Source organism: Xyrauchen texanus, chromosome 8, assembly GCF_025860055.1.
Source record: "Xyrauchen texanus isolate HMW12.3.18 chromosome 8, RBS_HiC_50CHRs, whole genome shotgun sequence".
Taxonomy (NCBI): domain Eukaryota; kingdom Metazoa; phylum Chordata; class Actinopteri; order Cypriniformes; family Catostomidae; genus Xyrauchen; species Xyrauchen texanus.
The window spans coordinates 25,556,487-25,580,802 of record NC_068283.1 but is presented as its reverse complement, the minus strand read 5'-3'; the positions used below and the strand labels follow the sequence as shown (position 1 = coordinate 25,580,802).

Sequence of the window (24,316 nt, the reverse complement as noted above, 5' to 3'; positions counted from 1 at the left end):
TATTGAATTTCAATGCACTAAATTCTAAGTTTATATAACTTGAAATCATTTGTAATATCAATTGCTCTGTCCAGTTACTCCACTTAGTTTCTCAAATTAAATTTATATATATATTTTTTTTAATAAAACTCGATAATTCAACTAATGAAAAAACAAAGAAAGCAAATAACAAAAGTACATTCTTTTTCTGTTTTATTTCAATTTAGAACGTTTCATTTGAAAATACAACAGACAGCAATACAGTCAAAGGAACATATTGCCTTGCCAACTTCAAGTTTCAGAGATTTCCAACCTTTGTCTCTATGAAACAGTGCACAACAGTAAACTTTCAAACTAACCACCAGATATTTGTAACAGAGGTATAACTATTGGGAAGCTCGTTTTACACTGCAAGCTGATTTTTCAAAGACTGAATTTTGGGTGTCAGCTCACCTTTTCCCAGGTTGAGCATTACCTGCAGAATAAAGGAGAAAGTGTTTTTCATGCACTTGGGTTAGTCCAGATGCAGGGCATAAATCAGTCCGAAAAGGACACAGAAGGCCAGAGGCAGGTTGGCCAGTTCACCAATCACCAAAGTTGATCCCCACTGTGGATGGGTTTAGCCGAGGACTTTCTTGATTAACGCAGAGGACTGCCACTGGAGTCTGACTGTACAAGTCCTTGTCAGTTACATCCTAACAGAGAAAGAAACAGATAGATAATGCCATGTTATTCACCAAAATGTACCTCCGACTGTATAATGAAAAGCACCATACAATATTAACTGCACTAAAAGTAATTATTAAAAGGACAATCATGGGCTTAAATTGACTTTCATCAACTGCCATATTTGGATCTGTACATTACAAGTACTGACTGCAAAACTGTGCACCAAATATGGTTTTGTAGATTAGCACCTATGGAGAGTTTACCCACTTTCAGCCTCAGTCATGCTTAAAAGATGTGGAAAAACTGTTCCCAGAAACTTCTATGTTGCCATGCAACATTTTCGAGAATCATGTGACTCCAAGTAAATTTGCTTAAACTGCTTTACTGTCACCAGTGGAAAGTTTTGCAGATGTCTTTGGATCCCAAACTGAAACAGGAGTTTTGAGTGCACTTGTTGGCATAACCAGGATTTAACAACAAGCAGACCCAAAACTCAAGTACAAGACATATGTGTAACTTCCAACTGGTGACAGTAAAGTAATAAAAATTAGGCGAATGTAAAGGGAGTCATTGTTGCGTTTACCTTGTCTTGTCTCACTGTTGCCCTTTGTTTGTCATTTTTGTCACTTTTGTTAGTCCTTAGTTTTCACTTTTGTCACCCTTGTACCTCCATAGTCTTCCTGTCAGCCCTCATGTTCACTGTTCATTGTTTTCACCTGCCCTCGTTAAGTTTCCCTTTTGTTTCTGTTTATCACCTTATCATTTTGTTTGAGTTCTGTTTGTTCATTGGCTCCTGTTTTCCCTTGTCCATGTATTTTAACCCGGTTGTTTTTACTCCCCTCTGTCAATCGTTGAGTGTTGTTAGCCTGGTATGTTTTCCCTGCCCGAGTTCTCTGTGTTTAAGTTTCCTGTTTCCCCATTGTGGGTTTTTCCTTTGTGTTTATTTGTTTATTTGATCTTTGAAGAAAGTAACTGCATTTGGATCCGCACCTCCTCGTCTGCCTTCGCTGCCTCATTCTCGTTACAGAACGATTGACCCTTACCATGGATCCAGTAGTTATTTGGGCCAGCCACCAGTTGCTCAACTTGAAACAAGGAGACCGCCCAATAGTAGACCACGTTTTCAACTTTCTCCCTCTGGTGAATCTTACAAACTTCCCGGACTCAATGTTGATGGTCTTCTTCAGGGACAACTTGAACCCCTCGCTGAGGGAGCGGGCGCCATTGCTAACGCCCGGCTGGACTCTACTCGACTACATAGAGGCGACCCTACTAGCGAGCATCCCACCCACAGTAGAGACCCCTCAGCCACCCCTGGAGCCCACGCATGTCACTGTGAGCGAGCCCACGCCTGTCACGGTCAACGAGCCTGTGCCCACTCCTGCCACGGTCAGCGAGCCTGAGGTCACGCCAAACACGAACAGCATTCCAGCGTTGTCAGCCTCATCCGCCCGGAGGAAGAGGAGAAAGGGAAGGGGCTCTGCCCTCCAGCCTCCGTCTACCGCAACTCCGTCCCCAGAACCCCCTGTGGCTCGGCTCCCAGCGTCCAGCGAACCCAATCTTTCGCCTACCATGGTCAACCAGCCAATGGCTGTAGCCTCAGATGTCCGTGAGCCAGCGCCTGTAGCCTCGACTGTCCCTGAGCCAGCGCCAGTAGTCTCGACCGTCCTCGAGCCAGCGCCAGTAGCCGTGACCGTCCCAGAGCCAGCGCCAGTAGCCGTGACCGTCCCAGAGCCAGCGCCAGTAGCCGGGACCGTCCAAGAACCAGCGCCAGTGGTCGTGCCCGTCCTAGAGCCAGCGCCTCCCGAGCCTTCCAGGGCTCCTCCTCCCGAGCCTTCCAGGGCTCCGCCTCTCGAGCCTTCCAGGGCTCCGCCTCCCAAGTCTCAAGTCTCTCGAGTCTTCCAGGGCTCCTCCTCCTGAGCTTTCCAGAGCTCCGCCTCCCGAGTTTCCCGAGCTTTCCAGAGCTCCGCCTTCCGAGTTTCCCGAGCTTTCCAGAGCTCCGCTTTCCGAGTTTCCTGAGCTTTCCAGAGCTCCGCCTTCCGAGTTTCCCGAGCTTTCCAGGGCTCCGCCTTCCGAGCTTTCCAGAGCTCCGCCTTCCGAGCTTTACAGAGCTCCGCCTTCCGGGCTTTCCAGAGCCCCGACTTCTGAGCTTTCCAGAGCTCCGCCCTCCGAGCTTTCCAGAGCTCTGCCTTCCAAGCTTCCCAGAGCTCCGCCTCTCAAGCCTCTGGAGCCTTCTAGGGCTCCGCCTCTCAAGCCTCTCAAGCCTCCCAGGGCTCCACCCCTCAAGTCTCTCGAGCCATCCAGAGCTCCGCCCTCTGAGCTTCCCAGAGCTCCACCTCTCAAGCCTCTCAAGCCTTCTAGGGCTCCGCCCCTCGGGCCTCTCGAGCCTTCCAGGGCTCCGCCTCTCAAGCCTCTCGAGCCTTCCAGGGCTCTGCCACTCAAGCCTCTCAGGGCTCCACCCCTCAAGTCTCTCGAGCCGTCCAGGGCTCCGCCCCTCGGTCCTCTCAAGCCTTCTACGGCTCCGCCCCCAGAGCCTCCTGAGCCTCCTACGGCTCCGCCTCCTGAGCCATCCTCGGCGTTGCCCCCCGAGCACTCCTTGGCTCCGCCTCACAAGTCCTCTACGGCTCCACCTCCTAGGCCCCCCACGGTCCTGCCTACGCCTCCTTCGGCGCCGCCTCCCAAGTCTTCTACGGCTCCGCCTCCGAAGTCCTCCTTGGCTCCGCCTCACGCGGCTCCGCCGGCCCCTATCCTGCGGCCACCACCCAGGTCCCCCAAGCCTACCCACATCCCGTGGTCAACTCCCAGGCCTCCTGAACCTGTCCCTGCCCTGTGGCCAGCTCCCAGGCCTCCTGAACATTTCCTTGCCCTATGGCCAGCTCCCAGGCACCCTGAGCCTGTCCTTGCCCTGAGGTCAGCTCCCAGACCTCCTGCACCGGTCCTTGCCCCATGGCCGTCTCCTAGGCCACCAAAACCGGCCTCTGTCCTGTGGCCACTTCCCAGGTCCCCTGAACCAGCCCTTGGCCCACGGCCATCTCCCAGGCCACCAAAACCGGCTTCTGTCCTGTGGCCTCCTCCTAGGCCCCCTGAGCCGGCCCTTGCCTTATGGCCAGCCCCCGGGCCATCTAAACCTGTGCTTGCCCGGTCGATGCCTCCCTGGCCCCCAAACCTGTCCCTTTGTGCCCCCAGGGACTGCCTAATTGGCCCTGTGGATTGTCTCATTTCCCTTTGTGCCCTCGTGGACCATCTCATTGCCCCTCGTTGCCCCCTTGGACTTCCTGCCTGCCCTCTGTGCCCCTTGGACTGCCTTCTTGTTCTTGTACCCCCTCCTGGTCTGCCTGTCTGCCCCTGGTGCCCTCATTTTGTTTTTTGTGGGGTTTTTTTGTCTTTGGTTTTTGTTTTAGGATCGTCTGGAATCCGATCCTTTGAGGGGGGGCTCTGTTACGTTTACCTTGTCTTGTCTCACTGTTGCCCTTTGTTTGTCATTTTTGTCACTTTTGTTATTCCTTAGTTTTCACTTTTGTCACCCTTGTACCTCCATAGTCTTCCTGTCAGCCCCCGTGTTCACTGTTCATTGTTTTCACCTGCCCTCGTTAAGTTTCCCTTTTGTTTCTGTTTATCACCTTATCATCTTGTTTGAGTTCTGTTTGTTCATTGGCTCCCGTTTTCCCTTGTCCATGTATTTTAACCCGGTTGTTTTTACTCCCCTCTGTCAATCGTTGAGTGTTATTAGCCTGGTATGTTTTCCCTGCCCGAGTTCTCTGTGTTTAAGTTTCCTGTTTCCCCATTGTGGGTTTTTCCTTTGTGTTTATTTGATCTTTGAATAAAGTAACTGCATTTGGATCCGCACCTCCTCGTCTGCCTTCGCTGCCTCATTCTCGTTACAGTCATACACCTTAAGTTTCTGGGAGCAGTTTTTCAAATCTTTCCATCACAACTGTGACTGAAAATGGGTAAGTTCTCCTGAACTGCCAAGCTACCAAAACCATATTAAGTGCACAGTTTTGCAACCAATACTTTTAATGTACTGTAGTAAACCTTTCTAATTTTTTTAAATAGAGGTTTAACTGTTTATGGAGGACAGAGGGTACATCACACACCAACCATTAGGGAGAAATATCACTTTATTTAAGTTCTTGTAACAAAATATTACCATGATATAAATAAACATTAAAACGAGGTTCACCCAAACATTTACTTGATACGCTCACACTAGGACCACCGGTGATACACACAAATGAACACTCCACGTCACTACACTGCACTCTGATAAATTTCCCCAGCCCCGCACAGCACAATAGAAATCGTGATTACACAGCAATCCATTCATCACGTGGAAAACATTAGTGTGTCCCCAGTCCAGCGTACCCAAGACAATGTTCATACAACCTCTAAAACTTACAACAACAACATACACATACACAAAAATACATGAAATAAGTAAAGTATAAAACACTTCCCCGTTTTCAGGAAGCAAGTCCCCGCCCAGGGTTCTCGGGAAAGGAATCAGCCGTGCCAAGCTGTCCACAGAGAAAGCACGCGCTCTTCTTCGCATTATTCCCGTCCCGCAGTCACAGCTGATCACAATGGCGCGGGCATTAATGAGTCCTCGTTATACAACTTCTCTTTGGGAATCACAAGGGCTGACTGCGGTCTCTTATGAAAACACAGCTCTTAAAATCACTCCGGGAACATGTGGCCAGTGCTGCTACCCACCCCGTCCCACTATTACTTACTACACAGATATAATCTATCTATCTAGCTATCTTCGTTGCCGGACAAACCCTAACGGTCTCGAGCAACCAGAAGCTTCCCCGTTTTTCCCCGAGCACACTCGCGCCACTCACGTCTCCCTCTCTTTTTATCATCTACTCCAGGTGAGCTCAATTATCTCTACCTCCAGTCCATGCAAAGAGAACGTACTGCAAAACGTTCAGATCGGCGGGACCAAAGTCACACACAATATAAATCCCCACCATTCATCACAGTACATATCCAATTATGGCTGTAATGTCCTTCAACTTCAAAAAAACATTCAAAGTTTTTCCTTTCATTTGTACTGCAACAGCAGAGAAAAAAGTTAATTTGAGCCCATTTTTACTGAATTTATAGTCAAATCTTTTCAGTTTGTCATGTCATATATCAATAATACAGATATTCAAAAATGCATTTAGTTAAAATTTGCTTGGCCATTGTTACGATGCAGGAGGAGGCAGACAAGGGGTTGGATCCAAATGCAGTGATTTTATTAACAACGGTGAAAACTAAATGGACAAAACACAAACAAAGGAAATACCCGCGATGGGGAAACAAAACGCAAGCACGGAAAACATCAAAGGCAGAACAGGCAGGATGAACATGAGGAGGAGCACGGAGACAGGCGTCCACAAACATCCATGATAGACAAGGGAATGGAGAACAAACAGGGTATATATACACTGGATACAAGATGATGACAAACTACAATCAGGTGAGCACAATGACACAAGGCTGGCAGTGATGAGTGCTGGGGATCATGGGAAATGTAGTTTTAACACGAAGACAGTGAAACACAGGGCGGACAACAAGGAAAACGTGACATGGAATGTGAACAGAGACGGGTGAAACAGAAAACACGGGACAGACAGAAAGGGATCATAACATAGGCCCCCCTCAAAAGGACCGGATTCCAGACGGTCCTAGAGGGGAAAAGACCCAAAAAAATGACAACAAGAAAAAATGACCAAGGAGTGAGGGGGTAGACCCGGGGGGAAAACAGACAGATGAAGGGGGGCACAAGGGACATTTAGACAGACCAAAGGGACGCAAGACAGGCAATCCAAGGGAGCACAGAGAACAGACAGGCAGTCCAAGGGGGCACAGAGGGCAGGCAGGAAGTCCAGGGGGGCACAAAGGGCAGGCAGGAAGTCCAAGGGGGCACAGAGGGCAGGCAGAAAGACCTGAGGGGCACAAAGGGCAAGGACAGATTCAGGTGGTCTGGGAGCTGGCCCCCGGGCAATGACAGGTTTGGGGAACCTGGGAGGAGGCCACTGGACAGGGACTGGGTCCGGGGGCCTGGGAGGAGGCCACAGGACTGGGACTGGGTCAGGAGGTCTGGGAGGACGCCACAGGACAGGGACTGGGTCAGGGGCCTGGGAAGAGGCCACAGGACTGGGACTGGGTCAGGAGGTCTGGGAAGAGGCCACAGGACAGGGACTGGGTCAGGAGGTCTGGGAAGAGGCCACAGGACGGGAACAGGGTCAGAAGGCCTGGGAGGAGGCCACAGGACAGGGACCGGGTCAGGAGGCCTGGGAGGAGGCCACAGGACAGAGGCCGGCTTTGGTGGCCTAGGAGATGGCCGAGGGGCAAGGACCGGTTCAGGTGGCCTGGGAGGAGGAGTGGCCACTGGAGAGGTCGGTGAAGCCGCGTGAGGTGGAGCCAAGGGAGGCTCGGGAGGCGAAGCCAAGGGAGGTTCGGGAGGCGGAGCTGAGGACGGCTCAGGAGGCGGAGTTGAGGGAGGTTCAGGAGGTGGAGCCGAGGGAGGCTTGGGAGACGAAGCCGAGGGAGGCCCCGGAGGCCGGGCCGAGGCAGGCCCCGGAGGCGGAGCCGAGGAAGGTTCAGGAGGTGGAGCCGAGGAAGGCTCAGGAGGCAGAGCCGAGGGAGGCTCTGGGAGCTCAGGAAGCGGAGCTGAGGGAGACTCATGAGATGGAGCTGAGAGTGGTGGCGCCGTAGGCAGCTCTAGAGGCAGAGCCAAGGAAGGCTCAGGAGACAGAGCCGTAAGAGGCTCTGGGGGCGGAGCCGTAGGAGGCACGAGGGGCGGAGCCGTAGAAGGCTCTGGAGTCTCTGGGAGCAGAGCCGTAGGAGGCTCGGGAGCGTGGAGGCTCGAGAGGCAGTAGGAGGCTCTGGAGTCTCTGGGAGCAGAGCCGTAGGAGGCCCTGGAGTCTCTGGGAGCAGAGCCGTAGGAGGCCCTGGAGGCGGAGCCGTAGGAGGCTCTGGAGTCTCTGGGAGCAGAGCCATAGGAGGCTCGGGAGGTGGAGCCGTAGGAGGCTCGAGAGGCGGAGCCGTAGGAGGCACTGGAGTCTCTGGGAGCAGAGCCATAAGAGGCGCGAGAGGCGGAGCCGTTGGAGGCTCGGGGGGCGGAGCCCTAGTAGGCTCGAAAGGCTTGGGGGCGGAGCCCTGGGAGGCTCGAGAGGAGCCCTGGGAGGCTCAGGAGACTTGAGAGGCGGAGCCTTGGAAGGCTCGAGAGACTTGAGGAGCAGAGCTCTGGAGGGCTTGAGAGGCTTGAGAGGCGGAGCCCTGGGCGGCTCGAGAAGCTTGAGAGGCGGAGCCCTGAGAGGCTCTAGAGACTCGAGAGGCGAAGCCCTGGGAGGCTCGAAAGGCTTGAGGGGCAGAGCTCTGAAAGGCTCGAGAGGCTTGGGGGGCGGAGCCCTGGAAGGTTCGAGAGGCGGAGCCCTGGAAGGCTCGGGAAGCTCGGAAGGCGGAGCTCTGGAAAGCTCGGTAGGCTTGGAAAGCGGAGCTCTAGGAAGCTCGGTAGGCTTGGAAGGCGGAGCTCTAAGAAGCTCGGTAGGCTTGGAAGGCGGAGCTCTAGGAAGCTCGGGAGGCGGAGCTCTGGTAAGCTCGGAAGGCGGAGCTCTGGTAAGCTCGGAAGGCGGAGCTCTGGTAAGCTCGGGAGGCAGAGCTCTGGAAGGCTCGGGAGGCGGAGCTCTAGAAAGCTCGGGAGGTGGAGCTCTGGAAAGCTCGGGAGGCGGAGCTCTGGAAAGCTCGGGAGGCTCAGAAGGCGGAGCTCTGGAAAGCTCGGGAGGCTCAGAAGGCAGAGTTCGGAGCTCGGAAGGCGTTGGGTCTTGAACGGTAGCGGCTACAGACGTTGGCTCTGGGACGGTAGAGGCTTCTGGCGCTGGCTCTGGGACGGTAGCGGCTACAGGCGTTGGCTCTGGGACGGTAGAGGCTTCTGGCGCTGGCTCTGGGACGGTAGAGGCTACAGGCACTGGCTCTGGGACGGTAGAGGCTACAGGCGCTGGCTCGCTGACCGTGGCAGGCGTGGGCTCTGGCTCGCTGACTGTGACAGGCGTGGGCTCTGGCTCGCTGACCGTGGCAGGCGTGGGCTCTGGCTCGCTGACCGTGGCAGGCGTGGGCTCTGGCTCGCTGACCGTGGCAGGTGTGGGCTCTGGCTCGCTGACCGTGGCAGGCGTGGGCTGAGAGGCGGAAGCTTTCCTTCTCTTCCTCCTCCAGGCGGATGATGTTGGCCTTGCTGGCTCGTTGACGGCGACAGGCGTGGGGGTTTGCTCGCTGACCGGAGGGACTGGCATGATAGGGAGAGCTAGGGACAACTGAAGAGTCACCGCTGTGGAAGGGGAGGCAGGATCCTCCTCCACAACATCCACAGTAAGTGGCGAGCCGCATACCAGCAGCGTCTCCGCCACAAAATCACAGAGCGTCCAGCCGCGCGTCGCCGGTGGCAACCGCTCCCTGAGCGAATCGGTCAGGCCATCCTTAAAAAACACCACCAGGGAAGAGTCAGGGAAGTCGGTGGCACACACTAGGTTCAGAAAGTCCCTAACGTGATCCTCCACCGGGCGGCTTCCTTGCCTCAAATCCAGTAGGCGACAGCTTGCCCGGAGAACCGCTGGATCCATATGTGGTCTATCGTTCTGTTACGATGCAGGAGGAGGCAGACAAGGGGTTGGATCCAAATGCAGTGATTTTATTAACAACGGTGAAAACTAAACGGACAAAACACAAAGAAAGGAAATACCCGCGATGGGGAAACAAAACGCAAGCACGGAAAACATCAAAGGCAGAACAGGCAGGATGAACATGAGGAGGAGCACGGAGACAGGCGTCCACAAACATCAATGATAGACAAGGGAATGGAGAACAAACGGTATATATACACTGGATACAAGATGATGACAAACTACAATCAGGTGAGCACAATGACACAAGGCTGGCAGTGATGAGTGCTGGGGATCATGGGAAATGTAGTTTTAACACGAAGACAGTGAAACACGGGGCGGACAACAAGGAAAACGTGGCATGGAATGTAAACAGAGACGGGTGAAACAGAAAACACGGGACAGACAGAAAGGGATCATAACAGCCATAAAATAAAAGTCTGGGAAACACTGAATGCTGATTAAATTACTCTGAAAATTAGTAGCAGACAGTCTTCACTAATGGTATAAAATGAAAATAAATAAATAAAAATAACCATGTACTGTTATTCAAAATAAACACTACGTTTATTTCGTTAATTCTCTTTATTTAGTTCACAGGTAGGTTTCACTTAACCACCATCACCATTCATCTCACTGAAATACCTGCGGCACGACGTGCAGTATCCAATCGTGTATAAACACCGTATTCCAATGTGTATAAGCACCTTGTGCCGAGGTGAACAGCGCAGAGGAGAAATCTCCCTATACTTTACTCCCTATACAATCTCCCTATACTTTAAACAAAACCAAAAAAAAAAAGAATAAATAAAATGTTATATATAAAAAACGTACATAAAAAAGTTCACAGTTACAACAACAAAATAGTTGTAGCATATGAAAGTGATCAGTCTTTTCAAATGTACCCACCCCTTTCTTTTTTTTTTTTTTTTTTTAAAGTCTCCACAGTCATTCACTGAGTGCTTTCAATAACACCACAGCCCTTCACTGAGTGATTTCAATAACACCACAGCCCTTCACTGAGTGATTTCAATAACACCACAACCCTTCACTGAGTCCTTTCAATAACACCACGGCCCTTAACTGACTGCTTTCAATAATACCACGGCCCTTCACTGAGTGCTTTCAATAACACCACAGCCCTTCACTGAGTGCTTTCAATAACACCACGGCCCTTAACTGAGTGCTTTCAATAACATCACAGCCCTTAACAAAATGCTTTCAATAACACCACGGCCCTTAACTAAATGCTTTCAATAACACCACAGCCCTTAACTAAATTCTTTCAATAATACCACAGCCCTTAACTGAGTGCTTTCAATAACAACACAGCCCTTAACTGAGTGCTTTCAATAACAACACGGCCCTTAACTGAGTGCTTTCAATAACATCACATCCCTTAACTAAATTATTTCAATAATACCACAGCCCTTAACTGAGTGCTTTCAATAACATCACAGCCCTTAACTAAATGCTTTCAATAACACCACAGCCCTTAACTGAGTGCTTTCCATAACACCACGGCCCTTCACTGAGTGCTTTCAATAACACCACGGCCCTTCACTGAGTGCTTTCAATAATACCACAGCCCTTAACTAAATGTTTTCAATAACATCACAACCCTTAACTAAATGTTTTCAATAACACCACAGCCCTTAAATGAATGCTTTCAATAACACCACGGCCCTTAACTAACATCACAGCCCTTAACTAAATGTTTTCAAAAACATCACAGCCCTTCACTGAGTGCTTTCAATAACACCACAGCCCTTAACTAAATGTTTTCAATAACATCACAGCCCTTCACTGAGTGCTTTCAATAACACCACAGCCCTTCACTGAGTGCTTTCAATAACATCACAGCCCTTCACTGAGTGCTTTCAATAACAACACGGCCCTTAAATGAGTGCTTTCAATAACATCACAGCCCTTCACTGAGTGCTTTCAATAATACCACGGCCCTTAACTGAGTGCTTTCAATAACATCACAGCCCTTAACTAAATTATTTCAATAATACCACAGCCCTTAACTGAGTGCTTTCAATAACAACACAGCCCTTAACTGAGTGCTTTCAATAACATCACAGCCCTTAACTAAATGCTTTCAATAACACCACAGCCCTTAACTGAGTGCTTTCAATAACACCACAGCCCTTCACTGAGTGCTTTCAATAACACCACAGACCTTAACTGAGTGCTTTCAATAACACCACAGCCCTTAACTAAATGCTTTCAATAACATCACAGCCCTTAACTAAATGCTTTCAATAACACCACGGCCCTTAACTAAATGCTTTCAATAACACCACAGCCCTTAACTAAATTCTTTCAATAATACCACAGCCCTTAACTGAGTGCTTTCAATAACATCACAGCCCTTAACTGAGTGCTTTCAATAACAACACAGCCCTTAACTGAGTGCTTTCAATAACATCACAGCCCTTCACTGAGTGCTTTCAATAACACCACAGCCCTTAACTAAATGTTTTCAATAACATCACAACCCGTCACTGAGTGCTTTCAATAACACCACAGTCCTTTATTGAGTGCTTTCAATAACACCACAGCCCTTAACTGAGTGCTTTCAATAACACCACGGCCCTTAACTGAGTGCTTTCAATAACACCACAGCCCTTCACTGAGTGCTTTCAATAACATCACGGCCCTTCACTGAGTGCTTTCAATAACACCACAGCCCTTAACTGAGTGCTTTCAATAACACCACGGCCCTTAACTGAGTGCTTTCAATAACACCACGGCCCTTCACTGAGTGCTTTCAATAACACCACGGCCCTTCACTGAGTGCTTTCAATAACAACACAGCCCTTAACTGAGTGCTTTCAATAACAACACAGCCCTTCACTGAGTGCTTTCAATAACATCACAGCCCTTAACTGAGTGCTTTCAATAACACCACAGCCCTTAAATGAATGCTTTCAATAACACCACAGCCCTTAACTGAGTGCTTTCAATAACACCACAGCTCTTAACTAAATGCTTTCAATAACACCACAGCCCTTCACTGAGTGCTTTCAATAACACCACAGCCCTTAACTGAGTGCTTTCAATAACACCACAGCCCTTCACTGAGTGCTTTCAATAACACCACAGCCCTTCACTGAGTGCTTTCAATAACACCACAGCCCTTAACTGAGTGCTTTCAATAACACCACAGCCCTTCACTGAGTGCTTCACCAGAGCAGATGCTCCCTTTTTGGCAAGACAGTCAGCGAGTTGAGTTTTTGCTTATTCGCTTATTTCCAGTCTAAGTCGTTTCTCAGTGACCTGTTTTGTTGACTTAAAGGCATCAAACAGAGAGTGATTGTCCATTACACAGATCAAGGGAGGAGCATTCAGCTTAGCATTTCCAGTTGTGAGCTCTGAAAAGAGGGTAGCCAGAAAAACAGCATTGTCTGTTCCATATGACAGGGCCAGAGTTCCCCTGCCAGAGTACTCCTCACCACACGTCAAAGTTTCTTAGAATGCCAACAGAGGGGAGAAAACTTCCCACATTCTCCCATGAGACCAATCAATGTTCCCCCTTGTGTACCACCATCAGGGAGATTTCCAAGGGAAGCATCACTGAAAACGATGAAGTTCAGAGCATCACTGTTTCCCAAATGCTGAAACTTGAGTCACGTTTTCAGATTTAAGCTTTCTAATGACCTTATTTGTCTCGTGAATAGACTGGACTGTAGCATCTTTTATATTTGACGCTAAGCTGCTTGCATCAAACATAATTTCTGGTCTGGTTTGTTTTTCAACCCACAGTATCTGTCATAATTTTGACCTAAGCTGCTCTTTTTCAGTCTCATTAAGAGAGGTATATACCAATGCAATGAAGCATCTGCAAGGCCATAAACACACTTGTTTAGTTTCCATAGAATATTTATAGATTTATCTGGACAACTGCATACCCTGTAAGAAAGCAGATTTGATGTCCATAGAATGGCAGACATGGGGACTTGTGACTTGGTGACTTGGACTCGAGTCGACTCGAGTCGCTATTTTTATGACTTGTGACTTGACTTGACAAAAAATAAAATACTTGAGACTTGACTCGGACTTGGAAGTTAAAGACTCGGGACTTGACTTGACTTGAGACACGAAGACTTGAATGACTTGTGTGTTAATCACATCATGTTTTCAGTGTGAATATAAAATATATAAATTATTTTAAAAAATAAAGTTGATCCAGCTGGAGCGCAGGCTGAGAATAGTTTTGTCATGACTGGATCACGACACTATAGGCTATCATCAGCCATGCCCTCTCGTACCTTACGCACACCACGCCCACTTAGATCAGATAACACATCAACATGTCAGCCGGAGGCAATAGTATCCAGCTGCAGACCCGCAGCACCACCAGTTTCAGAACCCCAGTTTCAGAACCCCAGCGCCAGAACCTGAAGTGAGGGGCGGAGCTTACGTTCTAAACCGAGTAGCGCCACCTAACGTTTTGGAGAGTAGGCTACACCACCAGTTTCAGAACCCCAGCGCCAGAACCTGAAGTGAGGGGCGGAGCTTACGTTCGAAACCGAGTAGCGCCACCTAACGTTTTGGAGTGTAGACTACACCACCAGTTTCAGAACCCCGGCGCCAGAACCTGAAGTGAGGGGCGGAGCTTACGTTCGAAACCGAGTAGCACCACCTAACGTTTTGGAGAGTACTTTGCTTTTATTACAAACGAAACATCATACTTTATACGTATGTTATAATGATTCTTTAAGGTACAGTACAATAAGCACTTTAAAACATTGATCTTGTGTAATGTAATTGTATATAGTTATCCGTTTCATTGTATTATGAGAGTTACTTCCTGATCATGATGGTGAAAAAAAAAATGCTTGAAACTTATGGGCATTTTATATAAAATATACTTTAATTCACAAGAACATGTGCAGCATGCATTTTTCTATATGTAAAATAAAACATGTCAAAAAACTAAAAAAGAGAGAAAATTCAGCATAATTTAAAAAGAAACAATAAAAATATATACAACAAATGACCAATTCACCCCAGGCCCATTTTATCATGACAATCCTGTATAAATTAAATTTAAAATGTATCAAATGAGGAATTCACTCTCAGGCCCATTTTGTCCTTACATTCTTGCTAAAATAACTCCATGTCTTCCCTGAACACAAAATGAAATAGAAAGGGCTCTCTGGAAGCTTCTGACTGTTCCAGGAGATTGTTGCGGGCCTTTTCCTTGTGGTCTTCATTCATTCGAAATGTCTCTACAAGAGATGAAAGCACCACACAATAATCTCAACGTAAAAAAAAAAAACTCAACTATAAGGTAACATTAACTCACAAACAATGCATATAACAGAGGAACGTGGAACAAACACTTTAAGACCTTCACAAGATTTCTTCAAAACGTCACGGCTCATTTACAACACGCAAAAATGTATCGAACCATCTGTAGAATTTTTTTTTTAATACAGTAAAGTATGACAACATATTCAAGCTTCATTAAGATGATAAAGTTATGCACAAAATTAAATATTTAGCAGATAAACGCTGAACTTAATATATGCGATAATTTTTCACAACATGATGTCAAAAACGTTACACAACTCACCATGCTCTCCACCATGCTTGTCTCATTGTCAATAACTCCGCCCCTCACTTCAGGTTCTGGCGCTGGGGTTCTGAAACTGGTGGTGCTGCGGGTCTGCAGCTGGATATGTCTCGCCGGAGGGGTAACGTTACCGAGGGTCATCGCTTTCGGCTTCAAAAATTATTATCAAGATGGCAAAAGACGAACAGCGCTTTGCAAGACATGCAACGTTAAGATCGCGGACAGCCAGACGACAACCTCCAATTTCGTCCGCCATTTGAAGAGCCATTCTGCCCAGTAAGTGCTTATCAATTTGTTAATTTTATCTGGTTAGTTGGTAGTTAGCTAATGTAATAATAGCAGGGTTCCCACGGGTCCTTGAAATCCTTGAAAGTTTGTGAATCTGAAAAATAAAATTCAAGGCCCTGGAAAGTTCTTGAAAATAAACATACATAGATACAGGTCCTTGAAAGTGCTTGAATTTATTTTGTGCAAGAAGTTTTCTGGAAAAAAAAAATATGTCCATTAATTTTTTATTTCGCCAACACTTCGTGGCTTATGCTGCATACTAGCCTGCTTGATTTACGTTAGTTACGCGCCTTTACGTTAAGTGTTTCCCGCGCGAGGTACTTTGTTTTGTACGTTGCCATGACGTTCACGCGCGCTGGTACCTCAACGTTTCCCACTCACAGACATTGCAAAAATAGGCTTATGGATATACTCTGTGAGTGTGGGTGTGGGAGTGTGAGAGTGTGGGAGTGTGTGTGTGTGAGAGAGTGTGTGTGTGTGTGTGTGTGTGTGTGTGTGTGTGTGTGTGTGTGTGTGTGTGTGTGTGTGTGTGAGAGAGAGAGTGAGTGAGTGTGTGTGTGAGAGAGAGAGAGAGAGAGAGAGAGAGAGAGTGTGTGTGTGTGAGACAGAGAGAGTGTGTGTGTGTGAGAGAGAGAGAGAGAGAGAGAGAGAGAGTGTGTGTGTGAGAGAGAGAGAGAGAGTGTGTGTGTGTGTGTGTGAGAGAGAGAGAGTGTGTGTGAGAGAGCGAGTGTGTGTGTGTGAGTGAGAGAGAGGAGAAATGTAACAAAGTTAAATGGAGTAACTGTGTTTGAGAGAGAGAGAGGGAGGTGTTCAGAGAGGAGTCTGTTGGATGTTAAGCTGTCATTTGTTTTATGGACTCATTGTTGAAAATGTAAAACATTTCAAACACTGTTGGCAGAAGTGAAAAATAAATAATTTTATGAAGTTACAATTTTGTTTGATTCCATGATGTATTTTACTGAACATGAGTATTGTAATTTACTGACAGTTACTTATAGCTTGTCTTTTCACTTTATTATGATCAGATTCTGCAGGTAAAATTACAATAATAAGGTGACTTGACTTGGACTTGACTTGACATAGCCTGTGACTTGACTTGACTTGACTTGCCCAAGAAAAAAATACTTGGGACTTACTTGAGACTTGCACATGTGTGACTTGGTCCCATCTCTGTAGAATGGACATGCCACTGACTTTGACAGATTACTGCTAATAATAGTCTCAGAGTGTCAGAAACACAGGTTGGGGAATCTTTCTGCAGCTTGTGAATATTAAGCTCTTCAAAACCTCTAGCAACGAGTCATGCTTTGGGCATGATACCATTAGGAGTTTCTTTGAGACTACAGACCCATCTGGTAGAGACACATTTTTGACCTGCATCATCAGCTTCATCAAAAACATTGTTTTTGTACCAATTCATAATTTCATCCTGTTTGGCTGCGTCAAATGAAATGTCTTTTGTTATGAATGCGTCAGTCTCCCTATCAGTTGATTCAACCACCACTATCCTGTTTCATGAATGTTATCATCTGTCCTGGTTTTAACTTCACATCAGTAGGAGATACAGGTTTACCACACACATCATGATCTGTTTCAGTTTTTGTTATACTTGGATGAACCTCTTTTCCTGTATTCACTTCCCTCTCACCGATGTTTTCCTGTTCGCTCTCGGTGTGTTCTTCATTATCTGAGCTTTCTGCTACATTGTTTAAACTGCCTTTTTCACTTGCTGTCTTGCTCTTGTCTTGTACAGTTTGCTTATCCTGAAATTCCTGATTCTGTGTGTTTGTATGACAGAGCCTGGATTGATGTACTCTAATAAGAGTCCACCCCATATCTTACAAATACAACAGCTCCATCTTGACCAATAACTACCCCAGGTCCCTTCCACTCAAGACAGTCTGCTCTTTTGTAATATACCTTGCATCCTGTCACATACATGTCATATGTGGGCCTGAGCTGCTAACGTAGTGCCCTTCTTATCCGCTCAGAAGACTCTGCTTCAGTAAATGCTTTCTTAGAAGCATGTAAAGCTGAAATGTGTTCTCATACTCTAGCACTTATAGTGGTACTTCTAGAGCGGGTAGTTTATCAACTAATACAGAAGGAAGGTTAGGATTCTGTCCAAACACTAATTGATATGGACTGTAGCCATGAACATTCAACATACTGTTCTTAGCCATGAGGGCCCAGTCAAGGGCAGTGTGCCAGTCACATCCATTTTCTCGTTTGACCTTCTGAATTATCTCGGTGAGTGTTTGATTATGTCTCTCGAGTAGTCTGTTGCTCCAGGGACTGTATCATGCTATTGTTTTTGTCTCAATGTTAATGTGTTCAGCCATGTCTCTGATCTCTTCGTAGTTGAATTCTCCACCATTGTCACTGTACAGCCTCTGGGGGGCGCCACGGACACTTATCTAAGTATGAATGAAGGAATTGACAATTTCAGATGACTTCTTTGTTTTCACAATGTTTCCAGCACTGAAATGTGTGAAGTGATCGATGATGTGGAGATACCATACACCTGGCTCTAACTCGTGCAGATCCACCGCCACTGTCTCCTTATATTCCGAAGCTAAGGGCAATCCCACAGCAGGCTTTGGCTTTTTATGCTTCTGGCATATTTCACAGTCATATATTATTTGTTGTAAGATAGTATAGCATTCTTTGTCGTTATTTCCTGAACTGTGAATGAACCTCTTGTAGCCTGTCTGCCGACGAGTGACCAAACTGTTTATGGAGCTTCTGAAGGAATTTACATTTTTCATCTGGAGACATATTATCTGTCACTTTTAGGACTTCCTCTTCAGTTTGGCCTTTTTATGTTCCTTTGTCTCTGATATCGACACAGTAATGTCCAGAACTAGTAAATTCAAGCAGAATGGATTGTTTGAACATCACTGCACTGTCCTTCTCCATGTCCAAAATAGTCCCTGCCTTCTTCAGGGACACTTTACTCAGCAGAAGTGGAAAGTCAACCTTAACAACTTCAGTTTCAATTTGGCATTTTGTCAGTCCTATTTTAGCTGGTAGTTTCACAGTTCTTGATGAATATACCAAATTCCCATCTCCGAATCGAAATGGTCTGCAACTGGGAGTTTCTGTAGGCATCAGCTGGTTCACTTGATACTGCTTTGCAATCAACGTTTCCATACCGTTATCACTGTCCAAATCCTCTGCAGGTATTTCCATCGCTGTTTCACGGGCTCTTCCCTCAAGCCCCAAGGCGACAGCAAGGGCTTGCTTCTTTTTGGCGAGGTCGGTAACCCGCGTCCAGATATTAACTTGAACTGTCCTCTGCTACCAATATTATTCAAAATAAACACTGTTTATTTAGTTAATTCTCTTTATTTAGTCCACAGGTAGGTTTCACTTAACCACCATCACCGTTCATCTCACTGAACTACCTGCGGCACGACGTGCAGTATCCAATCGTGTATAAGCACCTTGTACTGAGGTGAACAGAGTAGAGGACAAATGTTAACATGTACCTGCAACATTTACAACAAATTAATTACTTACGGAGCAGGTCTTGAAGAAGGCAGAAGGATCATCCCCCAAAATGACCGGCAGTCCCCGAAGACAAAGGCACCTAATGTCTGTTGGCTCAGTGGTCTGGAAGATAGTGCACATATTGTACAACACAGTTATGTGCTAAGGATACTCATGTATTAATTCAATTCCCAAATGTCCCAACAATTCTTTATGACTTCACTGCAAAATAGAGGAGATGACACAAAAGGAATGGAGAGAGGAGAGAAAAGGGAGAGGACAGAAAGGTAAAGGAAAGAAGAGATGAAACAAGAAAAGGGGGAGAGCAAAGTGGACAAGACAAATTAAAATTAGAAAAAAAAGAGACAGAAGATGAAAGGAAGAGATTTAAAGGGATAAATTCTGTCATCATTTACTCACCCTTGTATCATTTCAAACCTGTATGACTTTCTTCTGTGGAACAAAGAGAAGATATTTTGAAGAATGTGTGCGTGTGTGTGTGTGTATATATATATATATATTTATTTCTTATATTTATGGTTTACTTTAAATGTGCAGTATGCAGGTGAAAAAAGTAATCAGCCTCAGAACATGACTCAGCAAACCCACATGACAGAAAGCAAAACTTAACTGGTACCAGATTAATTTGGTTGCTGATCTGGAGTTTTGGTGTGAAGGCGGGATAAGTGTACTTTTAGTGCATTTAGTGATTTAAATGTATATAAACATTTCTGATGTAAACAAGGAAATTGTTCCATTCTTGCATAACTTCCATGTTTGAGCCTAAAATGTTTAAATAGCTGTGCTCTCTTTTCACAGTTATAAGAACAATACTTACACTTCCAAAGCATCTCTTCCTGTGACCTGTTGGTTTATCATAAAAAAGCCTGTTAGAGAGCTATGAACCAAGATAAAACTGGAGTTACATCTAGTAGCTACTGTTTTTGTATTTAAACCATTAATTAACTTAATTAAGCCATGTCAAAATACAATGTGGTCGCTAATGTTAACTTAAATGCACTCACCAGATTCAGTAGACCATGGTTCTGCACTCTTTCTGTCGCCCTCCTCACTCCTCCGCAGGAAACGCGGTGTGCGGCACCTCGTGCGTCGCCGACCGGGTGTTTAAGCGCGCGAGGGAGGAAAGTAACAAGCAAACAGATGACAAATGTCCCTAACAGACGAAAAATGTCTGTCAAAGTCACCGTGCGGGTGTTTAAGCGATGCTGTGTCCGCCGCACGCGAAAGATAAAAGTAGCTAGCTAACAGGTGAAAAATGTCCCTTCGAACAGTTTAAAACAATGTTTTTCATTGCTCACAAACAGCCCCTCAATGGAAAAAATCCATCCATCCATCTTCAACCGCTGATCCGAAGTCGGTCGCTGGGGCAGCTGCTCCAGCAGGGGGCCCCAAACTTCCCTATCCCGAGCCACATTAACCAGCTCTGACTGGGGGACCCCAAGGCGTTCCCAGGCCAGTGTGGAGATGGAAATGGGAAAACATTTCAATGGAAAAAATTTATAATAAAAATGTAACAAGCGACATATAGACATATGGAAACCTGTTTTCGCCAATTAAAAAAAATAAGTCTCATTGTGTGTCATAATAATGAGAACATATCTCATGATAATGACATAATTTTCTCTTAATTATGACATTCTATGATCTTATAATGACTGGACATCAGGGCCGGACTGGGATACAATTTCAGGCCGGGAAATCCTACACCCATCCAGGCCATCCTATGCACCCAAATAAAATTTAGAAACACGGACAACCTTGTTTTTTTACCCCCTAAATTACATTTATTTCACAGTATGACCATAACATAAAAACATAAACAACCAACCTAGAAGTAAAGCAGTCCTAATATCAAATGGGTCAGCACATAACGTACATACAAGCATTTACTCTAGAAGTCCAAAGCTGTTTCTACCTCTCTACTTCTCACTCATAAGTGTATATAAACTGCAGAAGAGAGGTTAAATAAAAATGTTAGCTTAGAAGGTCAGCAGGTTGCGTAAGACTTCGCTGCTCTCAGCAACTTTATCAATAATGTTGTCAATGTCAATTCCAACAAGTATCTCCCTCTCTGTTGACATTAACATGAAAGCTTCAAGGTATCCCTGATTAATAGGGGTCCTAAGTCTGTTCTTCACAAGCTTCAGTGTGGAGAAGCTTCTTTTTCAGGCTACTTGTGTCACAGACAGTGTCAACAAAAATGTGTAGCCCAGTCCAATGACATGATGGCATCAGTGAGAAGGTTGTATTTAGACAGCAGGATATGGCAACATATTGCACAGTTTTTGCAAGTTGAACAAACTGTGCCCTCATCAGCACCTGAAAGGTTGTCATCTTCTCTTGAGAGCTCCTTCACTCTCTTTACACTATAGCTATCCAAAGTAGACATTTTCAGCCTTTTCCAATGTGTTGCCAAAATTGTCAGCTCTGCCTGCAATGTCTCCACTGTGGCATGATTATCAAAGTTGATAAAAAATTTTCTAAGTTCCACTAGAGCGGATTTTGGGAGCCCATTTTGTTGTATTTCAGCTAAATGTTTAGGATCCATGCAGGCAAAATCTGAACACAGACCTGCACTTGCTGTGTATCGGTGGAAGAACTGTCCCACTCTCCACCTTGGTGCAAAACAACCACCTTATTGTAATTCGTTTGCCCAGAATCTACATTTATTTGAGTAAAAATCAAAGTATTATATTTATGACAAAATGTTGTTGTTTTTATCTTAAAACTACTTAAATATCCAACATTTAGCAACACTGTATTTCATACAATATGTTAATTTTTTTCTTTTCTTATTTTGCTTCTACAGTCATCTCACTCCCTGCCTGAATCTGATGTGTGATCATTGCACCACAGCTAGTGCTAGGTTGGCTGTCTCCACCTTCATTTGATGAAAAAAAAGTACATTTGTATTACCTTATTAAATGTATGCATCATCTTTCATGTCAAATTCTTACATTTGATCAATAAATTCAGTTATAATAAGACACTATAGGGCTATTACCCATCAAATAAAAAAATGTGCACTGCAATTACAACTGCAATAAATAATGTTATGAGATTGATGTTTTAAATAAATGTTTGAATATAAAAAAAAAGCAATACTTAAACATTAAACTAAACCGCCAATAGGTGGCAGCAAGTGACCGTCTTAATTAGTGAGTCATTCATACAAAAGATTCGTTCAAAACGCTGAATCATTCAGTAACAAAACACCACGCTGCTGTAGCTTTCCTTTAGAACTATTTTAGTCGGGGAAATAGAACAAAAACAGTTAATATGGTTTGTGTCTAAAATGTAAGTAACTTAATAATAAATATTAACTACGCTACTTGTTTATTGAACAATAAATTCAATGTAACATTTTCAATCGTGATAATATTCAGCAAAACAGCTCCCTTAGTTGTGTTATGTTAAACTAAATCATATGTTATAAATAAAAAAAACAACAATTAGAATTTTTACCTCAGTACATTTCTTCTGTGAGTTTTCTGTGTGCACTCATTTGTTTTGATTTCTCCACGAATGTAACGTTAGACGGGCGCTACCGCTTACATTTGCTAGCAGTTCAATACTAAGTTAACGAAGATTTTTTTTATTGTTATTAATATTAATAATAATTTTATTGAACGACGAATTCAAAAATGATCACTGGTAAAGGTAGTAATATAAAATAATAATAATTAAAAAAAAATAAAAACGCTGGCTGGCAGCAGGCCAACTTAGTCGCCAGGCCAACGGGAATGTCCCGGCGCTCCCGATGGCCAGTCCGGGCCTGCTGGACATAATTATAAGACATTATTATGAGAATGGATGTCTTAATTATGGGAAATGTTCTCATTATTATGAAATACTAAGTCATTATGACATAATAAGTCATAATTATGAGATAGTATCTTATGAGATCTAAAATCATAACTATGAGCTACAACGTCATTATTATTAGGCATGACATATATGACTTTCAAGTGTCGGAGGTGTGGTCAGGACAAAAACTTAATCATTTTAAGCCATTTAACTTAAAGTTATTCACACATTCAAATTGGTCTACAAATTAGTAGAATATACTTACATTTTATAGTAATGCAATCAAACTTCAATAATTTAAGTACACTGTAATTAAATTGTTTAATTGGATATTAAATCTGGGCTTACAGTGTAGAAAAGACAAATGAAAACCAGCACTAACACCTAAACAGAAGACAATAAGGCTACAGTGGGCTAAAGAGAAGCAACCATGGACTGTGTATGATTAGATGAAAGTGGCGGTATGAGTGGTGATGGCGTAGTGGGCTGAAGCACATAACTGTTAATAAGAAGGTCGATGGTTCGATCCCCACAGCCACCACCACTGTGTCCTTGAGCAAGACACTTAACTCCAGGTTGCTTCTGGGGGATTGTCCCTGTAATAAGTGCACTGTAAGTCGCTTTGGATAAAAGTGTCTGCCAAATGCATAAATGTAAATGTAAAGTGATTGTTAGAAATAAAAGTCTTCTAAACGATAGCAGTGCCTTTTCTCTCCGTCTTTTATTGAGTCGTGAATGAATCAGTACAAAGCCTCCAACGTTGGGGAGCGAAAGTAGCTCAACTCTTCCTATGTGTGGCATACAAAAATATACTAGTGAAAAGGGGAGTTCTCAATCACTAACCAATCAGAGCAAACATTACCTCATATCAATATCACATAACAATTCCATATGGCAAAAGTAGCTTGTGAGCCTGTCGGACCCTTTGCCATACACACTAATACAATGTACACAAACAGTTGATGTATGCTCAGACAGAGCGAGGAGGGGGCCTCCACAGCTCCATCTCAATATGAAACAGATGTTTGATAATGTATACAGAATGGAATGTCTCAACGCAGCAGTTCTCTCTTGGACAGAGCTGAGATATAGACATTTCTTACAGTGCCCCCTTTGATAATGACAGTTATACTATAACATAATTATCACATTACATTATTCTCAGCATGTCCATTATTACAGAATAATACATGAAACATATTTCAATCAAACATTTCTTTCAGAGTCATTAGTACTTGATAGTTCTGTTTGCTAATGCGTATTGAGATGATACAAAAGTATTCATAGAACGATAAATCAACATCCTAATGAATGGAATAATACAACAAACAATAAATGAAAAGATTAACAGTATAACTCCAATTGGTATTAAAGAAGATACAAGTAATTGTTTCCAACTTGTAATCCAATCTCCAAACCCACTCCTATCATCCACTTCTCTTCTCTGTAATTCATCAACAATTTTTGACATATTATTTATACCCTCAGCTATGATATGACCATCTTCATCATTTTCTGGTATATATGTACAAACATAAGTCACTCTTTTACATTAGTAATTGTAGCACACATGGGCCAAATAATAACATAAGTAGAATGCATATAGCAATCGATATAATGGAAGACATCCAGGGTGCGAACCACCCACACACATTGAAAAATGTCCCCATATTCCCTGATGTTATAAGCTAATTCCTTATTCAACTTATCCATTTCCTTTCATACCTTCATGAATTCACCATCATCATCAATGTGACCCAGGATGTATAACATTTGTTACCAAATATTTTACATATTCCCCCATCTTTAGCCAAGAATTAATCCA

The 24,316-nt window shown here is 44.8% G+C and overlaps 1 long non-coding RNA gene across 2 annotated transcripts in view; it reads left to right on the top strand.

Moving 5' to 3' along the window:
* Positions 1-23,139, top strand: part of LOC127647178 (uncharacterized) — a 32,747-nt gene extending 9,608 nt beyond the window's left edge. For both annotated transcript variants that reach the window (XR_007971022.1, XR_007971021.1), the window contains exons 2-3: positions 14,937-15,159; positions 21,494-23,139. This is a non-coding gene — a long non-coding RNA (uncharacterized LOC127647178). The remainder of the gene's footprint in view (positions 1-14,936; positions 15,160-21,493) is intronic.
* The last annotated feature ends 1,177 nt before the right edge of the window (positions 23,140-24,316 follow it).